The sequence below is a fragment of the Denticeps clupeoides genome, chromosome 2 (genome assembly GCF_900700375.1).
Source record: "Denticeps clupeoides chromosome 2, fDenClu1.1, whole genome shotgun sequence".
NCBI lineage: Eukaryota > Metazoa > Chordata > Actinopteri > Clupeiformes > Denticipitidae > Denticeps > Denticeps clupeoides.
This window is the reverse complement of record NC_041708.1, coordinates 34,019,164-34,030,397: the sequence shown is the minus strand read 5'-3', so window position 1 is coordinate 34,030,397 and position 11,234 is coordinate 34,019,164. Positions and strand designations below refer to the sequence as shown.

The 11,234-nt window shown below is 43.3% G+C and overlaps 1 protein-coding gene across 1 annotated transcript in view; it reads right to left on the bottom strand.

Moving 5' to 3' along the window:
• Positions 1-328: 328 nt before the first annotated feature.
• The window catches only part of LOC114784684 (early endosome antigen 1-like), a 124,578-nt gene continuing 113,672 nt past the window's right edge, over positions 329-11,234 (bottom strand). Inside the window, exon 24 of the transcript XR_003748901.1 lies at positions 329-456. The gene's annotated coding sequence lies outside the window, so the exon portion shown is untranslated. The remainder of the gene's footprint in view (positions 457-11,234) is intronic.

Sequence of the window (11,234 nt, the reverse complement as noted above, 5' to 3'; positions counted from 1 at the left end):
ATAATACATAATGCAAGGTTATAGTTCATAATTGTTTCATGTACAGCAAATATCTATATATGTATTTAATTCACTAAATAAACAGTGGCTATAAAAAATAAAAGAGTCAGATGAAAAAAAAGTAATAGTCAATCGTAACCTTGATTGAAGGTCAAGGTTCGTGATTTTCATCTCAACACCATTTGGAAGTAATCAGAAACCCTTGCTGTCACAAGACTGTGCGAATAATGCAGCCGCCTCTCCTTTCAAGCCGTGCTCTGCCCGAATAAAAAGTGTTCAAATTACCAGCGGAGGGGGAAAAATAACCGCAATTTACACTCATTTTCACCTTCTTGTTGTGAGTGTTGCTCCGTCCTGGGATTGGTGTGGTGGGGGAGAGGGCCCAATTCTCCAGGGAAGGCGGTGTGCGGGGCAAGACAATGGGCAGAAGCTCACACCGGGCCCAGCGCGTCACACCTGCTGAGGGAATAAATAACACACTTCATTCTGGGCTGCCTGGCATTTCACACAAGCTCCAAATTCATCACCTTTGGAAAACAAAGATGAGAGGCACAAAAATGGGAGGGAGAAAGAAAGAAAAGGGGGAAAAAGAAATTGCTTCGGCAGAGGTGAGGTAGGGGAAACATTTCAGACATCATGGAGCACAATGCGCCTTTGAGTATATTTTACTATATTGTACTACACATGCAAATTAAAAATTACAACGTAACTAGTGTAAGAATTGATCATGTCTTATTTTTTTGTATAAAAGGGGAAAAAAGTAACCTCCTTCTCTCATTTTCAGCGCCCTTTCTCCAGTAGGTAATCGGTCAGAAAGAAAAAGTACAAATGTTTAATGATTAGCTATTTCTTCTCAATAATGTTGTAACATTTATTGATAGTGCTCACATTACATTATTGTACACATTTCATTAATATCAGAGCTGAGATTTACAGCTGACAGCTACTAGTAAACAATAACCCATCTTCCAAAGCAGCTGCATGTTGGAGAAGTGGAAGTAGTGGAAGTGGGAAGTGCTATGATCATCTCTGGACCATTTTTGAACTGTTGAATTTGTGAATCTCCCCATTGCGCTACGTTTTACTTGAAAGTGAAAGTGAAGTGATTGTCATTGTGAAACACTTCAGCACAGCACACGGTGCACACAATGAAATGTGCTTTTAACAATCACCCTTGGAGAGCAGTGGGCAGCCATGACAGGCGCCCGGGGAGCAGTGTGTGGGGACGGGGCTTTGCTCAGTGGCACCTCAGTGGCACCTTGGCGGATTGGGATTTGAACCGGCAACCTTCTGATTACGGGAGTCGCTAGGCCACCACTGTCCCCTGCAACCACTTAGACACCACTAGCAAGTCTGGGTGAATAACATACTTGTCTATGAACCAGATGAACACAAATGTTACAGGTCTGAATCCCACTTCCCTACCACTGTCTCCCTGAGTTGCACCAGGGGGTCTGTACCTCTAATATAAGAGCTTCTGCTAAATGCTTTAAATGGAACAATGTAAAAATATACACCCTAATCTTAAATAATATATTTAAAAATCTAACTGTGGAAGAACAGGAACATATGAATGAATGCAAACAACCGGACTCAACCGGATAGGAAATTAGAGACGAATCGAGTTAAGAGTTCATGACACCATTTGGGCCTTAATATTGTGCTTGAGAATTAAGTTGATGCCGACTTTCCCCTAAGGTGTTGTTGGTGCATGATTGGACGTTCGATGGGACCTCATGAATTCATGTAAGGACCTATCTGGTGCTATGATCTGAGAGCAAGGGGGCTGGGGTTTTACATGTGGGAGACAGTCAATTAAAATTTGAGACAGGCTAAAGAGGAGTGATTACAGACTGACCTTTCCAGTGCATTAAAAAGCCTAGGCAGCTTTGGGCTTCTAGTGCTCTCCGAGGAGCCAAGAACAGGAGATGCCATCTCCCACAAGCCAAATGAATTCAGATAAATGAATAAAAACCCGGTGCGGATGCCGCGGAGGATCACATGGCAATATCCACATGGTATAAATACGCAGCAGGCCGATTTATGTACAAACGTGGCCGACAGCTCAAGTTGAAGGGAGTGCCCCCTCCAACAGAAACCTCACCGTTTATGGTGGCACCAGTGGGCTCCCCATGATCTCACTTATAATCTGAGTGCGGCATACAGTTAAAGAGGCGGAGGGATGAAAAGAGAAAAACGAGAACTACTTATTCAAGAGACTAAATTATAGTCAAGCGTTAATTCCTTCTTAAGCCTTTTTTTTTTTGGCTCAGCTCCACCTCGAGAGATTAAGGAATTAAGAGCAAGGTCTGTCTCTTTTGTTTTCCCCCTGTCTTCAGATTAGCTCATCTCTTGTGAGTGCTGTTCAGACAAGATTTTACACAATGCCTCCCCCACATCTACCCCATTGCACACTGGCCAGTTTAAAAATCGAGCCCAGTTCAGATACATATATATATATATATATATATATATATATATATATATATCACACCGCATCATTAGACTTTAGTCTCGGCTCAGTAAAAGTGCTTAGATGGTGCTTTAGCGCTTGGTGACAGTGATATGACAATGAGCAGGAGTCTCTCCAGACCCCCTGTTAGTGACAGATTCTGCATTGGCCTTGCTGTTAATCAGAACGGAGAGAACAGGATCCCGTAGAGAGCGAGGTGGAAAGAGAATAACCACGCAGCAGAGTGTTCCCCGAAGCGGCCTACTCCAACCCACAGTGCATATATTCAGTATATGGCAACCTTGACTGTATTACTGCCATTATGCCACAGAAACAACCATTGTGAAAAATAGTTCCACCTAAGATCCAGGGGTTGCTGCTGTTGCTAAGCAACATCATTCAGTCAGCAGCCAGGCAGGTGGCATGGTGATTGTCACTTTATATTGTGAGCGCTTTGAAAAGGAAAGGTAAATATTTAAAGATATGCGGTCAGAGGGCTGGTATTGTGACACGCCATCACATCTAGAACGGGTCTCAGCCAATGACAATGTGAGGTCAATACTGACTGGAAGGAATATGAAGGATTTGGAAAATAATTCCATTATCAGGGGTGAATTCACTCAAATTCACTTTTATGCCAACAAAGGCAGAGCAGTCATGAACTTGGGTCCTCCAGGGTGCTAAACACGTATCTTGACCACAATGCCACAAAGCTTGAGCAGACATCTGTTATGATCTTCGGAAACATCTAGTTCTACTGCATTTTACATCTATGTATCATGCTGGAGAACCATTCATGCAATCCTTCACAATTTCATAATTGTAAAAGCAAAGTTATCCTGTTTGTGATGTCTTGGAAATACTTCAAATAAAGGGTTGGAGAGAGACCGTCGGTGCTCAAGATACCATTTATTACATGGACATCTTTCTGTCCTTCCCTCTATCCCTCTACCTCTCAAAAAAGACATCTATTATACTGGTCTAATGTAGGAAGAATTTATATGTATGTATTTGTCCCACCTTCTTGCTGCTCTGAAAGTGTAGTCTTCCAATTGGCTACTACAAGCACAAGAAATGGAAGGAACATTTGTCTTGGTTTACTATTGGAATTTTATTAATTGATTACTTGTTAATATATATGTATATTTTGTTGTACGGTGCACTTACCACAAAACCTCAGGATTATGGATAGATGTGTGTTCACTGATTGCCTACCCAACACTGGAAGACAAACCAGGAAGTTTCCTGAGTCATCAGAGGTCAAAAGGTCGCTGTCCCAGTTTCCCGCCACCACGGCATAAAAGGAATGCCTGGGAATGACACAGTTCTGCGGCGGAGCAGTGAGAAACACCGGGATGGTCTGAGTTGGGCTTATAGAGGCAGAGCCGAGTCTTCAATTTGATGAATTCCACTCCAATTCACTGTCATGTCGGATGACAGGCAATTCATTACAAGCATTTCACTTTTTGCTGTGCCTGGGCCTTTGTCCTCTATGTCTCCTTGTCTCTGTGAAGGGTCGTCCACTCGGCGGAAACCAATGTTTGGGGGAGTAACATCTATGCAGAGGAGGTAATCAGAGGCAAAGTCGGTGGGCTTATTACCAACTGAGCGAATAATGGGGCTAAACGTCTATATTAACACATCATATCAGTCCCGCCATCATGCCAGCCAATGATATATATAAAAACCATGCATAATTATCCCCGGGAATGAACTGTCATCAGTACATTTCATATGGTTGGCGAAATCTAATTTCCTTCAAATCACATTCATAGGCTGGGACTGCCAGGTACCTAAGGAGCAAGGAAGTGTGTTCCGCAGGAAGAAGGAAAGACAAGGTCCAGGAGACCTGGTGCAGGACAGATAGCAAAATATTATGCTAATGTCCACGTCCTCACATTGCGGGCTAATCACCAGGACCCCGAATTAAAGGGGCAGATAATTAATTCTAGAGTACTAGGTTATCGACAGTGGCTATTGTCTTCACCAGAGAAAAGAGAGAAAGGATTCATCCCTTTTGTCTGTGTTTAACAAGACTGATAAGGCAAGTCTGAGCCTGCCTGCCAAGGGTTCCTGGAAATTAAAACACGGATGTGACGAAAAAAAAAAAAAAACCTCTCTGTAGATCTTGGAAAGGTGAGAAAATTGCTAAAATGCTGGAACGGTGTCCTTACACTGTCCTTCTATCTTTAGCCAGAACTGTTGCATTGACTTGTTTTGGAGAAGATGAGGGGTCAGCTTGGCGTGATATTGCACTATGACTCTCAAACCTGTCACAAATCTTGACCTAACACCTATTCTTTCTTTCGTTTCCTGAAAGGGGTTCGATTACGTCCAAGAGGATGGAAAATATCTCATTTTCTTGAATGCTGGCAGGTCAGTTCTACAGGACACATTGTTGTATTACTGTAAAATCTCACAGTGGATTATTTTGTTAAGCATCGCTATATGCAAGGCCATTTTCTTTCCTTTCATCTGTCATGCTGCGTTGAGATTTCACGTGCATTTTCTACCTTTGTCCATGTCCAGTAATTGCATCACCCAAATTTTCACAAAAGGCATCTGACAGTTATTGTGATATACAGAGGAATAGTGTGATATTATTGTGATATTCCTCAATAGCACCTTTTCATGCATTTTTGCTTTTGTTTTCAGCTTCACCTTCTGTTTTTCTCATCCTGACATCACGCGGTCGTGAAAAGAAAGGCTTGCATGTGGCCACACAATCCCCATGCATTGTGACGGTTTGCTTGCGCCGCGCATCAAAAGCTCCTGTGCAGTTTTGAAGTCCTCCCTCCTCGTTTGGATGGGAGGAGAACCCCTCAGAACAATCCCATAATCCACTGTCCACGCTCTGTCAAATGCAAACCCGGCCCAGCATTCCCAGCTGTGCGGCGCTGAGGTGAATTATTCATCTAAGCCACAGGGTGAGAAGTCAAATAAGCCCATTTTGTCAGCAGTGGGCAGTGGCGCTGATAGGAGGGGGAAGCAGTGGCTGCTGGGAAGCGGGGCGGCCACCGTCACCGCCTGTGCGCTGTCGCCGCGGCCGCTGCAGAGGGAGAGGGAATGAAATGTAATGAGGCCGGCTCTCATGCATTATTCAAATGGGGGAGGACGTCTGGCAAAGAAATACAAAAACACTGCGCAGATCTCATGACAAGACAGGCCGCGCCTTTCTCTCCTCTCCTGCCGCACCGGAATCGCAGCTATCGCTGGTCAGAAGCTGAGGGGCTTTCAAAAGCAATCGAATTTACCTAAGCATCCACAAGCTCGGAGGGGAAAAACTCACTGTTTACACCTGCTAATGTTGCTTAGCGGGTCTTTACTTTGAAGCATCGGCGGCAGGATTTCTGCTGGTTCTAAAAACACATTAGGGCTCGGAAAGGTGCGCATTACGTGCAAAATTTGCATACGTTAAGTGCAGCAAATGTAGGCCGATGCGTCTGACTACACTTAAGAAGATTAAGAGATGAAGTGTTGTGGCACCTTTAAACGTTCGCCCAAATGTAATTTGCACCAAACATAATGCACGCATTGTGAAAAGGTTGACTGACTGAAAGCGGCAAACCAGGGGAGGATGAAATACGACACGTGAGACGCAGTAGTGGAGCGGGAGGATAATGGGCAGAGAGACTGTAGAAAGGAGATGAAAGCAGTGGGATTTAGGACTTTGATTTTGGTAAAAATAGAAAGGATCTGTGAAACAAAACAGCAGACACAGGTCTTGATATATATATATGTGTGTGTGTGTATATATAGTCATGTCACAATCAAGTCATGTCACAGTCATTGTGTGTCTGTTGAAGATGAAACCATTTGAAAATAATGTTACCTGTGAAAAATTAGCTGTGCAAATGGAGGTTGAACGTTCCTTTCTCATCGCATCTCCAACCCCATCGGCTGGCTCCATAGATGTAAACATCTGCGGCCTCGAACTCGAATGAATATGTCAACATTCCCCTGAAGAACGATACTGATGCGTAAACCCGGGAAGAGGCCGGGCAGGATTAGGAATTTTGGTTCCCATTGTGGTCGGGTTATTTAGCGCACCTTGCTGATGAATCCCTCACTTGGTGCCCTTGTCTCTACCCCCTTCCGTCTCACCACGCCTTCATCCTGCTAGACTGGATCCTCTACGTGATCCCTCAGTCGAACCCCCGCGCCTCACAGCTACTCGATGGAGATGGTTTGCTCCACAGAGCTATGATGGATGCCTGAAGGTGAAGGCTGGGATATGAGAGGGGGAAAGGTAAATACTAATGCAATTATTCCAGGAAAGAATGTCCTATAGATATATAGGCTGCCCTAATAATCTCCGTATTAAATCATTCCTATATTAAAAAATGGCGCCTGGCAGTTAATGAATCCCACACACTTTCTTGAATCCTGAAGGTTATGGCAGATGCAGCACAAACGCCGCGATTTCACGTACGGCCATTAAAACAGCCGGGTCTGTCGAGTAACTGTATATAATCAGCAGTAGTGGACCCCCTCGCCCGCCCCACCCCGTCTTTTCTCCAGCACAAATGGAAGGTGTTCTCACAGATGGCAGCGTCATAGCGCCTAACCAGAACCAGGTTTCAGCTGGCTCGCATTTATGGGAAAACAAATTCTGCCTTAAGAATGTCCGCGTTTCATAAATATTATTGATGCACGGACGGGAAGTTCTGGCCGGACTAGAAGCAGAGCGGGGAAACATTATCAGAGCGGGCCGGGTCCGTAATTGGTAATCATAACAGCAGGCAGAAGACAGGGCGCCGTGCAGCCCTTCCACCACCGCAAGAAACAAACGAACGCTTTTATCGGGCGAAGGTAATTCAATTAGATGTAAGTAAGCCATCAACACAAGGTTAACAAAGTTTAAGAAAGCAAGGAATCTGTTTAAAAAGCCACAGTAGGGCTTCACCGTTCAAGAAACTGCAGTCATGAAGCTTATCTATGCATCAAGATTCATTTAATGCTAATATATGACACCCCATATTTGAACATATTAACAAACGGCATCACAAAATATTATCAGGTCACTGAAAATAGACGAAAAAAAATACCGAAAGTAAAACTGGACGTTTTACATTCTTGGAACCGTGTTGACCTGAATAATTCCCTTTTGGTTTGGTTATAAGAAAGTAAAAATTTGTTAAATAATTACATTTTGTTCTGCATTTTATTCAGAAAAGTGCAAATAAACTGTATCATTTCCACCGATTACGCAAGAAATGCAGAAAGGCCTCATGCAATACACAAAACACCGTAGTTGGTCCCTTTATTGCTTATACCCCAAATTTAGTGTATTTGAGCTAATATGCTATATAGCAGCTAAACTAGACTTCAAGTCCCAGAGATGTTGTGTTACTGCTGTTACTAGTGCTCGCTTTCCAGGTTTTTTTTTCTGTCAGCATTAAACACATTTGCTCCGGTTATCAGATCAGAGTCAGAGTCGGGTCAAACATGCATGTTGTGTGTTTAACCGAGCAGCACAGCAAACCGCAGCCATTTTGCTTCACGTGGGGGGATAAAAGACGTTTCAGAAGCAGCCTGCAGATGGTACCTGGCAAAGCAGCCATGATGCAAGTGACACATCTTAACTCTTTATGATATAAAAAAAAAAAAAAAAAGTTCAGCACTTCACCAAAACTTTTCCCTTTGAATTATCTGCTCCCGTTCCCCCCTGTTTGGGGGAAAACGTAACCTTAATGAAATGACCCTTTAAAGTGAACGTGAGCCCTCACCTGATAAGTTATTCGTGACTAACTTTTAAGATGCTGTCAGACAATTTGCCTTTTTTTTGCATGTGGGGAGGGGGGCCCGGGTTTTGACTGAAGTCCCACAGGGTGTGCTTGGAACACGGCGGCGCACCGTGCGAGGAGCCGGAGACATCGGCGCCGCTGACAATCGTCTAATTGAAATGACAGATTATTTTAACACGCTAGATAGTCATTAAAAAAAAAAAAAAAAAACTTTTCTTCAGTATTTTTTATTTTCTCCTCTTTCATTCTAGCTGAAAATAGCTTGGCTCCGAGCAGAGCGCCGCAAACGCGCTAAGAGCCCGCGTCAGGCCCCAGCAATGCTGCGCCAACATCCAAACCTCCAGCAGAACCGCGTCAACAATGGAAGCATGAGGACAGGCCCGACGCGGGCTGCAGGTCTCCGAAGGCCGCTCCTGATAGAATGCGGCGGAGAAATAAAAAACAGATCTTTCCCCATCTGGCTTGGCGTGTCGAGAGGAACGATGGAAAGTACGAATGGGAAGCAGATTGCCGTTGGTCTGGAAATCATATCTGTCTGCGCGGCACATGAAAATACTCCAAAGGACGTCCAAATAATCCATTAGCAACCATTCAAATGCAAACTGACTGCTGCTGGTCACCGTAATAAGGGAATAATCTTGCCGGCCGCACACAATATAACTTTTTAGTGGCAGTCGGTGGCCATTAGGGTCTCAGCAGATATTGCTGTTTGTATTTACCACCCGATTCGCCAGCGGAGGAAAGGTGAATTAAAATGCGCCAGAGGGCTCAAACAACTTAGCGCATTTAAATGACCTACTGGGACACATTATATGCGCTGATTGGGATAACAATGGGCCTAATGAGCGGGGAAATGTGTATGATTCATTTCAATCATTAGCGCCTGTGGCCGCGGCCCGAGGTATCATTTTTGGTTTATTTGTTTCCCTCTGCCTCCTTGGAAGGTCCACGAATTGTCCCCCATTATTTACACCTGTCGTGTGATTTTACAGGACCGAGGCGGCCATCAAAACAGAGCCGCCATCCCCACCGCTGCATTTAAGCGGCAATTCCGACGACCCACCACGCCCGAGCTGATGAACGCCACAAATGAATTTTGATGGTAACGGTTCTCCTCCTCCCCCATCTTTGCTCTCAATCGCCACCTTCATTTAGGATTCTTTAAACAACCTTCCAACCTTGCGGTAAATTATAGACCCCATAGGCTCCATGCTGCATTTTGATCAACTGATAGGAAATCCCATTTTCGTGTCTCTAAGCCACACATCGCGCTGCTTAAGACAGTAAGCACTGACGAGGGACTTGCAATTTGGCCTTAGTTTCCCAGCTCCCATTGTCATTCAGCAGAGGTAAATATTTAAACATGATATTGAGCGGTGCGGCATGCTGAGGCGAATGTATATGGTTGAGAGTATTTTATTAAGAGCTATGGCAGTCATATTAAGGTAAAGTATGTCTGACACATGCAGGAAATTGCCAGTATATGACACAATTCCTCAATATATGGCAGTCTTGCTTTACTGTAATTTTCCAGGACAGATGACAGAGGGAGAAATATCTAACTCCAATACGACAGATTATGGCCCTGGAAAGACATGCAGCTTTATAATTACACTAGGATGAGGGATGGACGCAAAGATATGAATGTTTGTGTTTGGATTTAGACATCTATGGATTCTCCTGGTCTGACTACACACATAGATATGGATTTATAGATATACAGTGCCATGTGAAAGTTTGGGCACCCTGTTTAGAGGATTCATTTAAATATATCACATTTACTCAATATCTTAAGCAATATTACATTTTACATTTGACCACAGCACTTGCTTGACCTTTTCACATTTTGTGAATTTTATATTTTTGGTGAATTTTGTGAAGTCTTTGTTCTGCTTACTCTACCACAAAGTTCCTAGAGTCAGGTAAAGAGTCACCAGTCCTGACATTGAACGTCTCTGTCCGGGTGTGGGACTGTCCAGTTGCTGTATCCCGCCACCTAAATCCATCACTAAAGGGTTAAAGTCAGCATCTGCCATTATAAAGTAAAGGGACAGGTTGACAGTATTTCTATTTCTAGTCAGCGTCCACCCTCATAAAGCAAAGGGGTCTCAAAGAAAATGAAAAGAAACAGACTTCAAATAACTATAAAATTATTAGCATAGACAACGTATGCATACAATGTGATCAAAGATAAATTTTGTTGAATTTTGACTTTTGTGCACTCTATTGCATTGCAGCACAACCATTGACACAAAGCATTGAAGTGACCTCTGGAGCCAAGATGGAGGAGAGGTTGATTATAACAGTAATTATAAGTTGATTATAGCAATTTAGTTCATTTTATCATTTTACCTTGACACTGCGAAGAAGGTGGTATTCTTGAGAAAAATTGCGGACAACCCCCAACAAACTCTCACATTATTCAATGCTCTTGAATGTAAAATTTTGATTAAGCAATGTTTTATAACTGAATGGTCTAAAAGACTGAACTTACACACCTTTGACATCTGACCTAATTAAGGTCTAGAACATTTGTTATCTGAAAACTCAAATACACACAGTTGCTGAAACTTTTGCATGGAGCTCATTTCCTTTTTGACTTTACAATTGTGCAAATAAAAAAATCCTAAAGCCTTTCGGTCATCAGTTTATCTTCACTTAACTAGTGACAGCTGCAAACATTTTAAGCAAGGATGCCCTCTTAAATGGCGCTGTAGATATACAACCATCAGCCATATCATTATTACCACATATACCAATATCGAGTAGGTCAACTCCACACTGTGCCTCAGCGAGCCCCGTGACACAAATGTTTCGTTCCTTGGATCATGTTTAGCAAGTCTGAACACTGCAGACTTGGAACAACCTACAAGAGTTGGAGCTTTTGAGATGCCATGAGTCAAAGTGGCTGTCCCACCAACTTCTATGCGATTCACCTCACCTGTTGTGCTAACGTTATGGCTGATCTGTGACAGCTTTCGTGTATATAAAACAGAGAGCAGACGGAATTTAATGAGCAATTACAGCAAGCTATT